The sequence below is a fragment of the Bubalus kerabau genome, chromosome 4 (genome assembly GCF_029407905.1).
Source record: "Bubalus kerabau isolate K-KA32 ecotype Philippines breed swamp buffalo chromosome 4, PCC_UOA_SB_1v2, whole genome shotgun sequence".
In the NCBI taxonomy this organism is placed as follows: domain Eukaryota; kingdom Metazoa; phylum Chordata; class Mammalia; order Artiodactyla; family Bovidae; genus Bubalus; species Bubalus kerabau.
In genome coordinates, this window is record NC_073627.1 from 64977657 (window position 1) to 64992536 (window position 14880).

Consider the following 14880-nt stretch of genomic DNA (forward strand, 5'->3'; position numbering starts at 1 on the left):
AGAGGCCTTACTGTCCCTGGACGATCAGGCTGCCAGAGTGTGTGAGACCTGACTGATGCCTTAATGGCCTCAGCTCCGCCATTGCATATTCCTCCGAACTAGGACCCAGGATTACTTGGAGAAGGGTTTGGGTGCAGATTTCTAAAAACTGCCAAGGGCTACAGCAATGAGAACTCTGTCACGGGTAAGGAAGAGCACTGTATGGATTTTCAAGGTGTTTTTTGAACGACAGCTTTAAAGCTACACAGAGAGAATGAGGCTCTCTCTGCCCCCATGTTGGGTACACAGCTTCGCACACAGGGGTGTCTCCATATGAATCAAGAATGTTTCTGACAGAGAGAGGTGCACTAGAGCTCTCCTAGAGAGCAAAGACTTGTCCATGTGGTTTTTCCTCCCCTGTGCGTTTAGGTCTCTGGGCTTAGCCCCAGCTCCGTGGAAACAACCCCTGAGAAAAGATCTTCAAGATCCGCTTTTCCCAGAGCCTGGGAAGCTGGGTTCATAGGAGGCAAGAAAAGCAAGCCTCCTTCGGGCACGAAGAGGCAGCCGACCGGCCTGTTTTTGGAAGTCTCAATATGGAAGGAATGAGTTAGATTCTCCTAAAGCAGACCTCCAGATCTGCTCAGAAATCGGTAATTCCAGAGGCAGGGTGCAGGCTCCTGACTGCCCTTTGCCAGCCTTGCAGAGACATTCCTAGATTCCAGCGTTATTTTCCATGAAGGAGCAGGCTTCGGGAATATGTCAGACTTGACTGGCGCCTTATTGGCCTCAGCTCAGCTCTTGCCTTTCCTTTCAAACTAGGACAAGGGCCCACTTTATGAAGGGCAAGGGTCCTCTTCTTTCCAAACTGCCAAGGGCTACAGCAATGAGACCTCTGTCAAGGCGAGGGAAGCGTAAGCTGATGGATTTTCAAGCAGGTGCTTTGCCACAAAGCATCAGCACCCCACGGAAAGAATCTGGCTCCCTTTGCCCCTACATTACGTGTGTAGCTACACACACAGAGGTGTCTCGATAGGAGCCAAGAATGTTCCTGAGAGAGGAGGTTCACTAGAGATCTCCTACAGAGCATAGACCTGTCCATTTGGTTTAGCCTTCCCCTGTGAGTTGGGTCCCCGAGGTCCGCCCCAACTCCGGGGAAACAGCCCCTGACAAAAGATCTCCAGGAACTGCTTTCCACCCAGGCTGGGAAACGCTGTTCACAGGAAGTAAGGCAAGCGAGCCTCCTGAAGGAAATAGAGGCCTTACTGTCCTTGGAGGAGCAGTCTGCCAGAGTGTGTGACACCTGACTGGTGCCTTACTGGCCTCAGCTCCGCCATTGCATGTTCATCTGAACTTGAACCCAGGCCTACTTGGAGAAGTGTTTGTGTGCTGATTTCCAGAAACTGCAAAGGGCTACAGAAATGATAACTCTCTCAGTGGTAAGGGAGAGTATTGTATGGATTCTCAATTTGTTGTTTGAATGACAGCGTCAAAGATGCACAGAGAGAATCGGGTCTCTGTGTCTCTATGTTGGGTATGCAGCTTCCCACACAGAGATGTCCCCGTTGGAGCCAAGAATATTCCCCATAGACTGAGGTTCACTAGGGCACTCCTAGAGAGCAAAGACTTGTCCATGCGGTTTTCCCTTCCCCTGTGCGTGTGGGTCTCTGGGATCGGCCCCTGCTCCGTGGAAACAGCATCTGAGAAAAGATCTCCAAGAACCTCTTATCCCCCAGGCTGGGAAGCGGAGTTCACAGGAGGTGGGATAAGCAAGCTTCCTTTGGCAAGAAGAGACAGCCAACCGGTCTGTGTTTGGAAGCCTATATTTGCAAGGAATGGGTTAGTTTCTCCTGACCGAGACCGCCAGATGTGCTGAGAAGATAGAAATTCCAGAGGCAGGGTCGAGGTTCCTGACTGCCCTTTGCCAGCCTTGCAAAGACATTCCCAAATTCTAGCGTTATTTTCCATGAAGGAGCAGACTTCAGGAATATGTCAGACTTGACTGGCGCCTTACTGGCCTCAGCTCAGCTATTGCCTTTCCATTCAAACTAGGACAAGGGCCTACTTGGTGAAGGGTAAGGGTCTGCTTCTTTCCAAACTGCCAAGGACTACAGCAATGAGACCTCTGTCAAGGTGAGGGAAGCCTATGTGGATGGATTCTTAGCAGGTGCTTTGACACAAAGCATCAGCACCCCACGGAGAGAATCAGACTCCCTTTGCCACTATGTTGGGTGTGTAGCTTCACGCACAGAGGTGTCTCTGTAGAAGCCAAATATGTTTCTGAGAGATGAGGTTCACTAGAGCTCTCCTACAGAGCATAGACCTGTCCATGTGCTTTTGTCTTCCCCTGTGAGTTGGGCCCCCGAGGTCCGACCCAGCTCCAGAGAAACAGCCCCTGAGAAAAGATCTCCAGGAACAGCTTTGCACCCAGGATGGGAAATGCAGTTCACAGGAGGCAAGACAAGTGAGCCTCCTGCAGGGAAAAAGAGGCCTTACTGCTCCTGGACGATCAGGCTGCAAGAATGTGTGAGACCTCACTTGTGCCTTACTGGCCTCAGCTCCGCCATTGCCTGTTGTTCCGAGCTAGGACCCAGGCCTACTTGGAGAAGGGTTTGGGTGCGGATTTCTACAAACTGTCAAGGACTACAGCAATGAGAATTCTCTTAGCGGTAAGGGAGAGCATTGTATGGATTCTCAAGCTGTTGTTTGAATGACAGCTTCAAAGCTACACAGAGAGAATCAGGTTCTCTGTTCTATTTTGGCTGTGCAGCTTCACACACAGAATTTGACTCTGTTGGAGCCAGAAATATTCCCGAAAGACTTAGGCTCACCCAAGCTGTCCTCCAGAGCAAAGACATTGGATGTGGTTTTGCCTTCCCTTGTCAGTATGGGTCCCCTAGCTTGGCCCCAGCTCCGGGGATACAGCCTCTGAAAAAAATCTTCCAAGAAGCGATTTTCCTCCAGGCTGTTAAGTGGAATTCGCAGTTTGTAAGTAAAGGAAGCCTGCTTCATGGAAGAGCAGGCAGCCAACTGGCCCTGTGTTAGGAAGCCTGTATTTGGAAGGAATGGGTTAGCTTCTACAGCGGGAGAACTTCAGATCTGCTCAGGGGACTGAAATACTAGAGTCAGGGTCGAGGTTCTCCTCTGTCCTTTGCGCTCCTTGCAAAGACATTCCTAGCTTCTAGCGTTAGTGTCCCTGTAGTAGCAGGCTGTGGGAGCGTGTGATAAATGACTGACGTATTCCTGTCCTCAGCTCCGCTATTGACTTTCTATTCGAACTAGAACCCAGGCCTGCTTTGAGAGGGGTTAGGGTCCAGTGTTTCCAAACTGCCAAGGGCTACGGCAATGCGAGCTCTGTCAGAGGTAAGAAAAGAGCAATTGGTTGGATTCTTCAGCTGCTGCGTGGCTGCACAGCTTCCGCGCCGCATGGAGAGCATGAGGCTCCTTGTGGCCCTATTTTGGGTATGCAGCAACACTCACACAGAGTGTCTGTGTTCGCTTATGTACAGGCTTATGTACACTAGAGCTCTCCTACAGAGCAAAGGCATGTGGATGTGGTTTTGCCTTTCCCTATGAGTTTGGGTCTCTTACCTCGGCCCCAGCCCCGGGGAAACAGCCCCTGAGAAAATACTTACAATAAGTGTTTTGTCCATCAGCTGGAAAGTGAAGTTCACAGAATGCAGGTAAATGAAGCCTCCCTTGTGGAAGGAGAGGCAGCCAACTGGTGTGTGTTTGCAAGCGTGTATTTGGAAGGAACAGGTTAGCTTCTACAATGGGAGACGTCCAGATCTGCTCAGAGGACCAAAACTCAGAGTCAGGGCTGAGCTCAGTGTCAGGGCCGAGCATCTTGCATGCCATCTGTGAACCTTGTAATGACATTCCTAGGTTATAGTGGCATTGCCCATGAAGGAGCAGGCTGCGGCACTGTGTCAGACATGTTCTGGCGCATTACTCTGGTCAGCTCCACTATTTCCTTTCATGTACATTTTGGTCTCTAGGCCCGGTATCAAGGAGTGCACACAGGGTGTTTTCTCGCAGGATCCAAGAATGTTCCAGACAGTCCTAGGCTCACTAGCTGTTGCTAGGTCGCACATTATGCTATACTTATTGTTAACAGTAAAAATACTATTGGAGCTCTAATTATTTTTTTTTTTCTTTCTACTTGCAATGCTAGTGATAGAGCCAAAGGCTGCTATCTATATCAAACAAGAGAAACGTAAAGGAAACTAAACAGTTTTATGTAATCACATTGCCGTGGTCCTATACAGTAAACTAGAAATTCAAGGGACATGATTTTTCTGAATGCAGGAGACTCCGGTTTCATTCCTGGGTCCTGAAGATTCCCTGGAGAAGGCACAAGCTACCACTCCAGTATTCTGGCCTAGAGACTGCCATGGACTGTATAGTCCATGAGGTCACAGAGTCAGGCACCACTGAGCCACTTTCACTTTCACATGCAGATATTATGTAAAAAAAATGTGGTAACAGATCTAGAACCTTTGGCAAGCTAACAAATGGGTAATCTAAGTATGAATAATCAACTTTGTCCTGCATGGTGATTACTGTCCGGTATTTGCTTTGAGAGCAGTTGAACTCCTCATTATTAAAGAGAAATAATCCTTTCCTCTCTGAAACATTTGTGAACCATTCAGTTGGGTGTGGTGAATAAAATACTTAAGGATCTAATACATAAAAATGCAATAGACAAAGCACATTATTTTTTCGCTCCCTTTCTCAAAGGATGGAATATTTTGTATTTGCCCTGATTTTATGTCTTGACTTCATGCACCATTGTATAGTGACATTTTTAGTTGAAATACAGTAGGACTAAACATATTGATATAATACTAATAAATCATGTTGGTATGTGTGGTTGTTCACAGTTGTCAACGTAAAGGATTCATGCTATTTAGCTTCTTCATGAATCTATACCACAAAGGAAGAGCTTTTCGCAACATATTTCACTGAGGGAACTACAAGGATGATAGGCATAATACTATGTGTCAACTCATGGATTTCTAAGCATTGCTCACAATACAGATCTGCTTTTCAACAACAGGGTTCTTTTAGTGTCCTTGAACAGCATTTGTTTTTCTGTTCAGTTCAGTTCAGTTCAGTCGCTCGGTCGTGTCCTACTCTTTGCGACCCCCATTGAACTGCAGCACGCCAGACCTCCCTGTCCATCACCAACTCCCAGAGTTTACCCAAACTCGTGACCATTGGGTCACTGATCCGCTGTCGTCCCCTTCTCCTCCTGTCTTCAATCTTTCCCAACATCAGGGTCTTTTCAAATGAGTCAGCTCTCCAAAAACTGGAGTTTCAGCTTCAACATCAGTCCTTCCGATGAACACCCAGAACGGATTTCCTTTAGGATGGACTGGTTGGATTTCCTTGCAACCCAAGGGACTCTCAAGAGTCTTCTCCAACACCACAGTTCAAAAGCATCCATTCTTCTGCACTCAGCTTTCTTTATAGTTCCCCTATATATTCTGTATACAGAAGAAAAACACTCATGAGTATAAAACTTGTTCACATAAAACGAGTGTATGAATTGTTATCTTCCCGACCCAGGGATCAAACCCACATCACTTCCATATCCTGCGCTGGTAGGCAGAGTATTTACTGACTGTGCCTAGGAATCGATACACATTTCAAGAACCACTGCCATCAGCATCTCCTGTTCATGACCGAGGTAGGAGAAAGAACGCTGGAAGAAGTACCCGTAAGCATATTATTTAGTCAAGGAGCTGTTGTTATGCTGGATACTCCAGTTATTACTGGGACAAGTCAGTTCCTCCAATGATGATCGGTATACCTGAAAAATTCTTACAAATTCATGGGATACGATGTCTATATGATCAATGTGTTCATCTTATGCTACTGCTTCAGGTAGACCTGCTTCAGCATGAAGGACTGCACTTAAAGGGATGCCTACTATTCCAGCTCAAGCAACAGATACTGCAGTGCAGATCACTGTCCTTTGTTGAACAGGATCAGCAGTTTGTCAACATAGGTAACACACCAGAGCAAGCCTTGGGATGCAACTCTGAAAACAGGCTAGGCCCTCTTTTTCCCAAGCCCTGCGATAAAATACAAATCCAAAAAAGAAAAATAGCAACGATTTTGTCAGGACTTCCTCACTTTTTCTTTCTGGATGGCAGGAAGCACACACTGAGGCCAGATGACTGCAGGATTTAATTGTGAGCTAACATTGGCTGGGGTGGAAGCTCATCACTCTAGGAAGAATGTGGCTCAGCTAAACCGTTTGACTTTCATTCACTTCATGTACATAGAGTTCCATAATCCTTGGTTAAGGAATTCAGTAAGTTGTACTTCCTTACACCTTCACCATCTCTTGGTTTACACGAATGTCAATTCCTAGTCTAGCACTTATTTATACAACGAGTGTTACAGGTAGTAATAGTGCATAAATGATGATGAGCAATGACAGGAAGTTTATTTCTTCTCTGTTTGACTTCTCTATTTTTATATAACCAAGCAGTGAAATATACTTACGGATGTGAATATTTTAGTGGCATGTAGAAATACATAGTGTTGGCACAATAATTATCAGGGTATCGTGTCTTTTTCATATATTCCTTTGGAGATTCTGTTCCATTATACATTATCATAAGATATTCAATACAGTTTCCGAAACTATAGAGTAGGTCCTTGTGGTTTCTTTCATACATAGTACTATGTAGTTGTTAATAATTCAAACAAAAACTGATACACAAATATTCATAGCGACCTTATTCACAATAGCCCAAAGGTAGAACCCATTCAAGTGTCCATCGGTGGGTGAAAGAATATGCATCACAGGGTATATTCAAAAGCTTGAACAGTATTCTACCATACAAAAAGATAAACTGAAATGGTTCTGCCACTGCACAAGACACTACAGAAATTACTCCAAAACTAACACATGGAACAAACAGATATTTCAATTCTAATTCATGCTATGTACCCAAAAGGTTTGGAAATGGGGCTGAAAAAATGCATATTGCTGCAGTCATAGTCACAACAGCATGATTCACACTGGCCAACAAACAGAGGCAATCTAAGTGTCCATGGACAGCCAATTCCATAAACAAACTGTGGTAGACACACAATGGAATCTGATTCGGCCCTTCAAAGTCGGTAATTCTGACAATGCCACAATGTGGACGAACCTTATGGTCATTATATTAAGTGAAATAAACCAGACCAAAAAAGGAGAAACGTTCTGTGATTCCACTAGTATGAAATATCCAAACAAGTCAAGTCCAAAGCCAGAAGAAGCAGAAAGTGATTCCCAGGGATCGAAGACAGTTCATGTTTCACAGAACCCGCCCAGTTTCCCTTGGGGAAACTGACTTCTCATGACATCTCCAAAAATAATTGGAAGCCATATCCAGTCAAATGAATGTAGACATAATTTTATAATGTACACCAACCTCACTCAAACTTCTCAACAGATAAAAGGCAAAATTGTATCTATGATACCTCAGCTTTGTTTAAAACTGTATCTACAGTACCTTAGTTTTGCTTATGAAATTTAACCAAAACAAAATAAAACAAAACACTAAAGTCTATCCAAAAAAGGACATAAAAAATATAACATGAACTTTAAAAAATTATAAATTTAAACTGTGAAAAACCTCATTCACAAAACTTAAACACAAGCCACAGAAAAATATATTGACAAAATACATATATGATAAAGGATCGTACTCCAAATATACCAAAATATTTGGAACAAACAACCTCATTAAAAGTGTATAAATCAGAACGCCTGGCCAAAGAATAGATACAGATAGTAAATCAGCATATCAAAAATACTCAAAATCATATATCATTAGGAAATTACAATCTAAAACAGCAGTGAAGTAGCACTGCACACCTATTAGATCCAGTAAGCTCAAAAAGGGGAAGGGGGCACGGGGCTTCTCTGGTGGCTCAGTGGTAAAGAATCTGCGTGACGATGCAAGACACTCAGGTTCGATCCCTTACCCAGGAAGATCCCACCTGCCAGAGAAATTTAGCTGGATTTTTCCACAGCTAAACAAGGCTCACCTGTGACCTGAACACTACACGTCTAGCACTTACTAAACAGCTTTGAAAAAGTGTCCAGGCAAAAAATATCACACAATTATACACAGCAGCTCTACTTCTAACAGTTAAAAACTTTCAAATATCAGGATGTCTTCGGGCGATGACTGTGTAAGCAAATTGGGATACATCCAAAGTGAAGGGGAGCAAATGCTACCCCAAAATATACCACTTCAGCATGAGAATTAGTTGGACCTAATTAACTTTCTTTTCTTTAAGAGGACACATGCTCACCTCTGAAACCCAAGTTCAAGATGGCTCTCCTGTGAGTCACATTTACAAGAGAAATCTCATTTCAAAGGAATCCTCGGTATATACCAGATAGAAGGATGACAGTCTTGTGAAACTTTTTTTTTTTTTTATCAATAGGGAAAGCTAAGATGTAAATCTGTACAACAACCATACCCTGCATTTCCTTTGGTTTTATTTTTATTAAACATAGATTTTTTTTTTTTTGTATTTGGCTGCACCAGATCGACCTTCGTTGAGGCCAGCCAGATATCGTTGTGGCATGGGAAATCTAGTTCTCAGATCAGGGATTGAACCTGGGCCTCCTTCTTTGGGAGTGTCCAATCTTAGCTACTGGACCACCAGGAAGCCCCTGATTTGGTTTAAGATGACGATGGTATCTAAGGTGATATCTTGGGCCATTTCAGTCACTGACTCAGTTTCTTGAGTTTCTTCAAAGCACGCACAAGGTACACATTATTAAACCGGTTTGCAAAACAAGGAAATGTAGTTCATACTACAACACTGTATGCTTACAAATATCTAAATGGTAAATGGCATGTTATTTATTTTTAATTACTGTGCAGAAAAAAAAGAATGCAGGATTCACACATTTTACAACATGAATAAACATTAAAACCATCTTTAGTGAAAAATATCCATATAGAAAAGGCCACACAGATCCCATATTCGCCGTCTGCTTTAAATCCATCAAATTTGTCCAAATCACTGAAAATCTCAGTAACATTCTTAAAAAAAAAAAAAGATGGGAAGAAAAGTTATATTCATACAATTGAACAATTACTGAAAGGGAAGTGGGGCTGTGGATTACATTATACTGTAGAAACTATATGATGTCCTGATTTTGGAGACTATGTGCAGGTTCTGCAGGAGAATGCACCCATTTTAGATAAAACACATAGACTGTTTTAGATGATGTGGCAAATGTGAGCACTTTTTCCCTTTGTTAGAAGTTTTCTGTACATTTTACCCGGAAAGGAAATTATGTTTCAAAACAAACAAGTCAGATGAGACAGGCATGAAAATTTTCTATAGAGTTCAGACTTACCCAGGCGAAGTTCAAGGAAAGCTGTGATGCTCCACTGCCCTTGAAGGAGTCCAAATGTAATGAAGAAGTACTGTGGGAAGTCTGTTAGTAACCACCATGCCTTGGGTCTGCGGGAGAAACAGATTTTATAAATAAAATTTTCCCCATAACTTCACAAAAAGTTGTTAGACTACATTCAGTAAAGTTTAAAAATTTCTGACCAATTGACAATCATATAAAATACTACAACTTACAATCCCAATAAATATACAAAATTCACTTGCATTTGTGTACACTAATACCAATCAGAAAAAAAAAATTAAGAAAATCCCACTTATAATTGCATCCAAAAGAATAAAACATTTAGCAACAAACTTAATCAAGGACATAAAAGATCAGTAGTCAGAAAACTAGAAAGCACTGATAAAGAAACCAAAGAAAAGACAAATAACCAGAAAACTATTCCACGCTCAGGCAATGGAACAATGAGGAATTAAAATGTCCATTGCAAACAAAGCCATCAACAAATACACTGACTGAAATCACAAAATGATATTGAATTCCCTTTTTCACAGAAACATAAATACTCCTACTAGTAGGCTGCTAATATTGAACAGGACCTTAAAGGGCCAAGAAGACTGAGAAAGAAGAACACAGCTGGAGGCATCCTCCTCTCCGACTTCAAACTACAGCACGGCCCTGTAGTAACCGCCACAGTGAGGAACTGGCAGGAACACAGACACAGGGACTCCAGGAGAGAAGAGGGAGCCCAGGAATGAACACATATGGACGTGGTAAGTTCATGAAAATCAAACCAGGAACGAGCCAAGAGGAAAGGACAGTCTTCTGAAGAAACAGGGACAGGAAAACTGGCCATCTACTCGGAAGAACATCCGTGAAGGTCATCCTCTAGGCCATCGAAAAGAAATCAAACTGAAAACCCGTCATTTGCATATGGAGCTCTCCCCCCCAGCCCCAACCCCCGAGTCTAGGAGATGGACCTCCAGTCAGCGCTCAGCGGGACACAGGAAACTTCTACTTCGTCCTCATTTTCCCCTCTTGCAGCACCTCCCTGCTGGCGGGCACTGAGGCAACCCCGCTCCTCTCAGCTGGGACGCAGCCCCGTGACCCTGGAGCCCGAGCCCTGAGGGGCCTGAGGAGACAAAGCTCCCGCCAGAGAAGAGTGGGCAGCCTCGCGCTCACCCACAAGCAGCTCTGGTTTGAGCACTAAGGCTGGAAGCCCAAACTGAAATGGAGCACAATGGCTCCATGACCCTCCTCAAAACACGGCCAAGGAACAGTCAGAGCCTGGATGGAATGCAGCCCTAAAAAGGAACATATTTGAGTCCGTTCTACGGAAGGGGATGAACCTAGAGTGTATTAAACAAGCAAGTCAGTCAGAACGAGAAAAACATGGAATTGAGAAGGATGAGTCTGATGAATCTGTTCACATAGCAGCACCAGAGATGCAGACATAGAGGACAGACTTAGGGACAAGAGTGGTGAAAAAGAGGGAGAGGGTGAGATGAATGGAAAGAGCAGCATGGACGCCAACATTTGTAAATAGACAACCAGTGGGAATTTGCTGTTAGAACTCAGGGAACTCAAACTGGGGCTCTGAAATAACCTGGAGAGGTGGGGATGGAAGGGATGTGGGACGGAGATTCCAGAAAGAGGGGACGTTCATGTGGATGTATGACAAATTAAACTGGTATTGTAAAGCACTGATCAATCAACTAGAAATAAATAACTGTTTTAAAAAGAGAGAGAGATGAAATGAACAGAAGCACAAACATTGCAACTAACAACGGAGTTCCATTTAAAAAACTATACAATTTGAGAAAACAACAAAAGATCTACATGGCCTTTGGTCTGGTGATGAGTTCTAACACACAACAAAAAAGCCAACTTACCTAATTAGGAATATACAGTATTTCAAACATTGACTTTTACAATTTTATACATTTACTCTGAGAAGGACCTTATTCCAGAGAACCAAAGGACACTCTGTTAAATGAACCAGTGACCACCCAACCTTGCCAGGCAACAGAGAAGAGAAAACACCTGCAGGAGTCATCTTACAACAGGAGGTCCTGGTAAGAAACAAGGAACTAACAAGCTCTCACCAACCAGGATTCTGGAGAGGTCAGCAAGAGGTCAACAAGAGATGGGAGACTGCAGTCCAGAGGTCCTAGCAACTTCCACCTAGCAACAAAGACCCAGCATAGTCAAAACGAATTCAGTGTTATAATAAATAAATAAATAAAAGGACAGAAGTTCTTTGAACACATGACTGAGATTAGGGGTGAGGCAGTACATATGTGCCAGGATAATCTTAAAGTACGAGAAAGGAAAGAAAGTAAAGACAACTATCAAGCTGTCCAAAGTGATGAAAATGAATGATTACACAGTTTTATCTGTATACACTAGCAGATAATAATCTGAAAAGGAATTTTAAAAAATTCCCTTTCAATAATGTCAACATGAATAAATTGCTTTGCCATGGATGTAACGAGGATGACAAGACTGGCACACTGGAAATTCTACACCATGGCTGAAAAATATCCTGAATACATGGACAGATATTCCATAGTGATGGAAAGACTTAAGATGGCAATACCATGGAATGCATCTTCAATCTGAAATGAAGATTCGATATGACTTGACCGTTCAGAGCTTTTGTGTCATCAAGTGTTATTAAAGGATAAAAGAGATAGAGAAAGCTGCTGACATAGACTTGCGGCGGGGTGGGGGTGAGGAGCAGTAAGCGTACCCCCTGCTGGTCTTTAGCCAGATGTTATACAGCCACTAGCATTCTGCTAAGGAAAGAAAGGCAATGTCTCAGAGCATGGCACCAGGCCCCCTCACCCACGACATGCATTGAGATAACATGGGCAGCAGGTGAGTCATCCCAGGCAAAAAAATGATTGACATGAATCTTGAAGAAAGGCAGATTTCCAGGCAAATATATCATTTCCTTAATATAGATTAGGAGAACAAGGTACGAGGAAAACATACTGTTTTGTTCAAGTCGCTTCTGAGCCTTTTGGGGAAACCGACCTGAAGCCAGAGTCTAGCGGAAATACATAGGATATTAACATCGCTTAAGACAAACATTTCCTTAGGAGAAAATGCATTGCTTAGCTCAAGGTTTGTCTGTGAAATTGTTAAACATCAGGAGATGGCTCTGAGCTGGATTTCCACACACAAGAACATGCATGCAAAGGACAAGCCTGCACAGCCCATCTGCCCCACCCCACAGGCAGCAGAATTTCCAAGTGACCTCCTTAGGCCTTCCCCAAACTACAGGGGCACCTCTGGGTTTCCTGTTTCCCTCATTTTTCAGACTCTTTTCTTAAAAAAAAAAAAAAGAAAAACAAAAAACAAATAAAAAAGCATAAACATTTCTTTATATAATGCCACAGTGGAAGGAAAACAGGCCTTCAATATTTAGACCTCAATTTGCTTTATTTTTTTTAATTACACCACCACATAATTTAAAATTTTTACACTTTCTAATTATTCAGTTCCAAAACACCAAACTTTTATTGCACAGGGTCCCCATGAAAAGTCCCACGCAGCTGGACAGCCACAGATTCTGCCATGAAAGGGCAGCAAGGTGCCCTCCTCCCTTCTTTTCTGCTTGGGCGGCCACCGCATTTTTAAATCCATGCAACCTACTAAGTTTCTAGGGTGCAATCCGTGGACCCTTCCCTTTCCCATCCCAGCAGGTGGTCAAGGGCCCACTGGCCTACAAAGTGCCAGAAGCAGGGCTGGGCCAGCAGGCCAGAGTTCAGGGCTCTGTCCCTTGGACTTCCAGAGGACACTAGGCTGCTTGGGAAAACCTCGCGGCTCTGAGCTTTGTGCAAAGGGGTGGAGCGGTAAATGCCTTGACCCCAAAGGTGAGGCCTTTCTGCGACCGCCAGGTTGGGGAGCTCCGAGAATTGAATATGTGGTTCCCTTCACACAGTCCCAGTTCCCTTACCTATGGTCCGCACCCCTCTGCTCCACCCACTGGATGCTGATCCAGGGGAACCAGGAGCGCACTAAATGGGCGTTCCCTGCCGCAATGGCTACCCCCGAGAGAACAACTGGGAAATACCCCCACCCACCGCTGCAACGACCCGCCTCCCCGTCCCGCGCCGGCCGGGTTCGTCCGCTCCTGGCGGGCTCTTGGTGCGTTTCCAGCCGTAGTGGCGACAACCGAGAGCACAACTGGGACCCCCGCCCCTGGCGCGCTCCCGGTGCTGTCGCCACTTTCACCACGGGCTTCCGGTGAGCCCCGCCGCCACGCCCGGTTCCAGAAGAGGCTCTCGGACCTATTTCACCTACTGCCGCCAGATGAAACCCGAGGACAAGTAAATCCACCCAACAGAGACAATCCAAGCTGTCTATGATTTAGGGATAAAAGGATGACTACAGAAAGGATAGATGACCTGACCTAGGAGGGCCATGATATTCTATAGATCCAGACAAAATTGGTTACCAAGGAACCATTTTCTTGGAACCCAGAAAGCTGGTTCTTTTCATATGCAATTACACACAATGAGCTTGTTACCAAAGCCTGCCTTGCTGCCACCCCCCACCCCCCAGGAAAATGGCTCAAAGATATATTTTAAATCTCAGGCAGAAACCTGGAAGATCTCTTGGCTGTCTGTCTGGATTTATGTATGTCTCAGTGTGAGCCTTGTGGGTTTTGATAATATTGCTCAAGTTCTGAGTTCTTATTTAAATAGTCTCCAGAAAGGGTAGCCCTTACATATCAAACTGTTGGAAATACAAGAAAACTTTGACCCAAATGAATGTCAGAGTCCTGTGAACTGGGAAATAGTCAATATTAAATATCTAGTATTTTTGTTTTCACTACTCTAGTCTAGACATATCTAAGAGTCTTCATGACCCAGATAATCACGACGATGTGATCACTGACCTAGAGCCAGACATCCTGGAATGTGAAGTCCAGTGGGCCTTAGAAAGCATCACTATGAACAAAGTTAGTGGAGGTGATGGAATTCCAGTTGAGCTATTTCAAATCCTGAAAGATGATGCTGTGAAAGTGCTACACTCAATAAGCCAGCAAATTTGGAAAAGTCAGCAGTGGCCACAGGACTGAAAAAGGGCAGTTTTCATTCCAATCCCAAAGAAAGGCAATGCCAAAGAATGCTCAAACGACCGCACAATTGCACTCATCTCACATGCTAGTAAAGTCATGCTCAAAATTCTCCAAGCCAGGCTTCAGCAATACGTGAACCATGAACTTCCTGATGTTCAAGCTGGTTTTAGAAAAGGCAGAGGAACCCGAGATCAAATTGCCAACATCCGCTGGATCAGGGAAAAAGCAAGAGAGTTCCAGAAATAAATCTGCTTCCGCTTCATTGACTATGCCAAAGCCTTTGACTGTGTGGATCACAGTAAACTGTGGGAAATTCTGAAAGAGATGGGAATACCAGACCACCTGACCTTCCTCTTGAGAAATCTGTATGCAGGTCAGGAAGCAACAGTTAGAACTGGACATGGAACAACAGACTGGTTCCAAA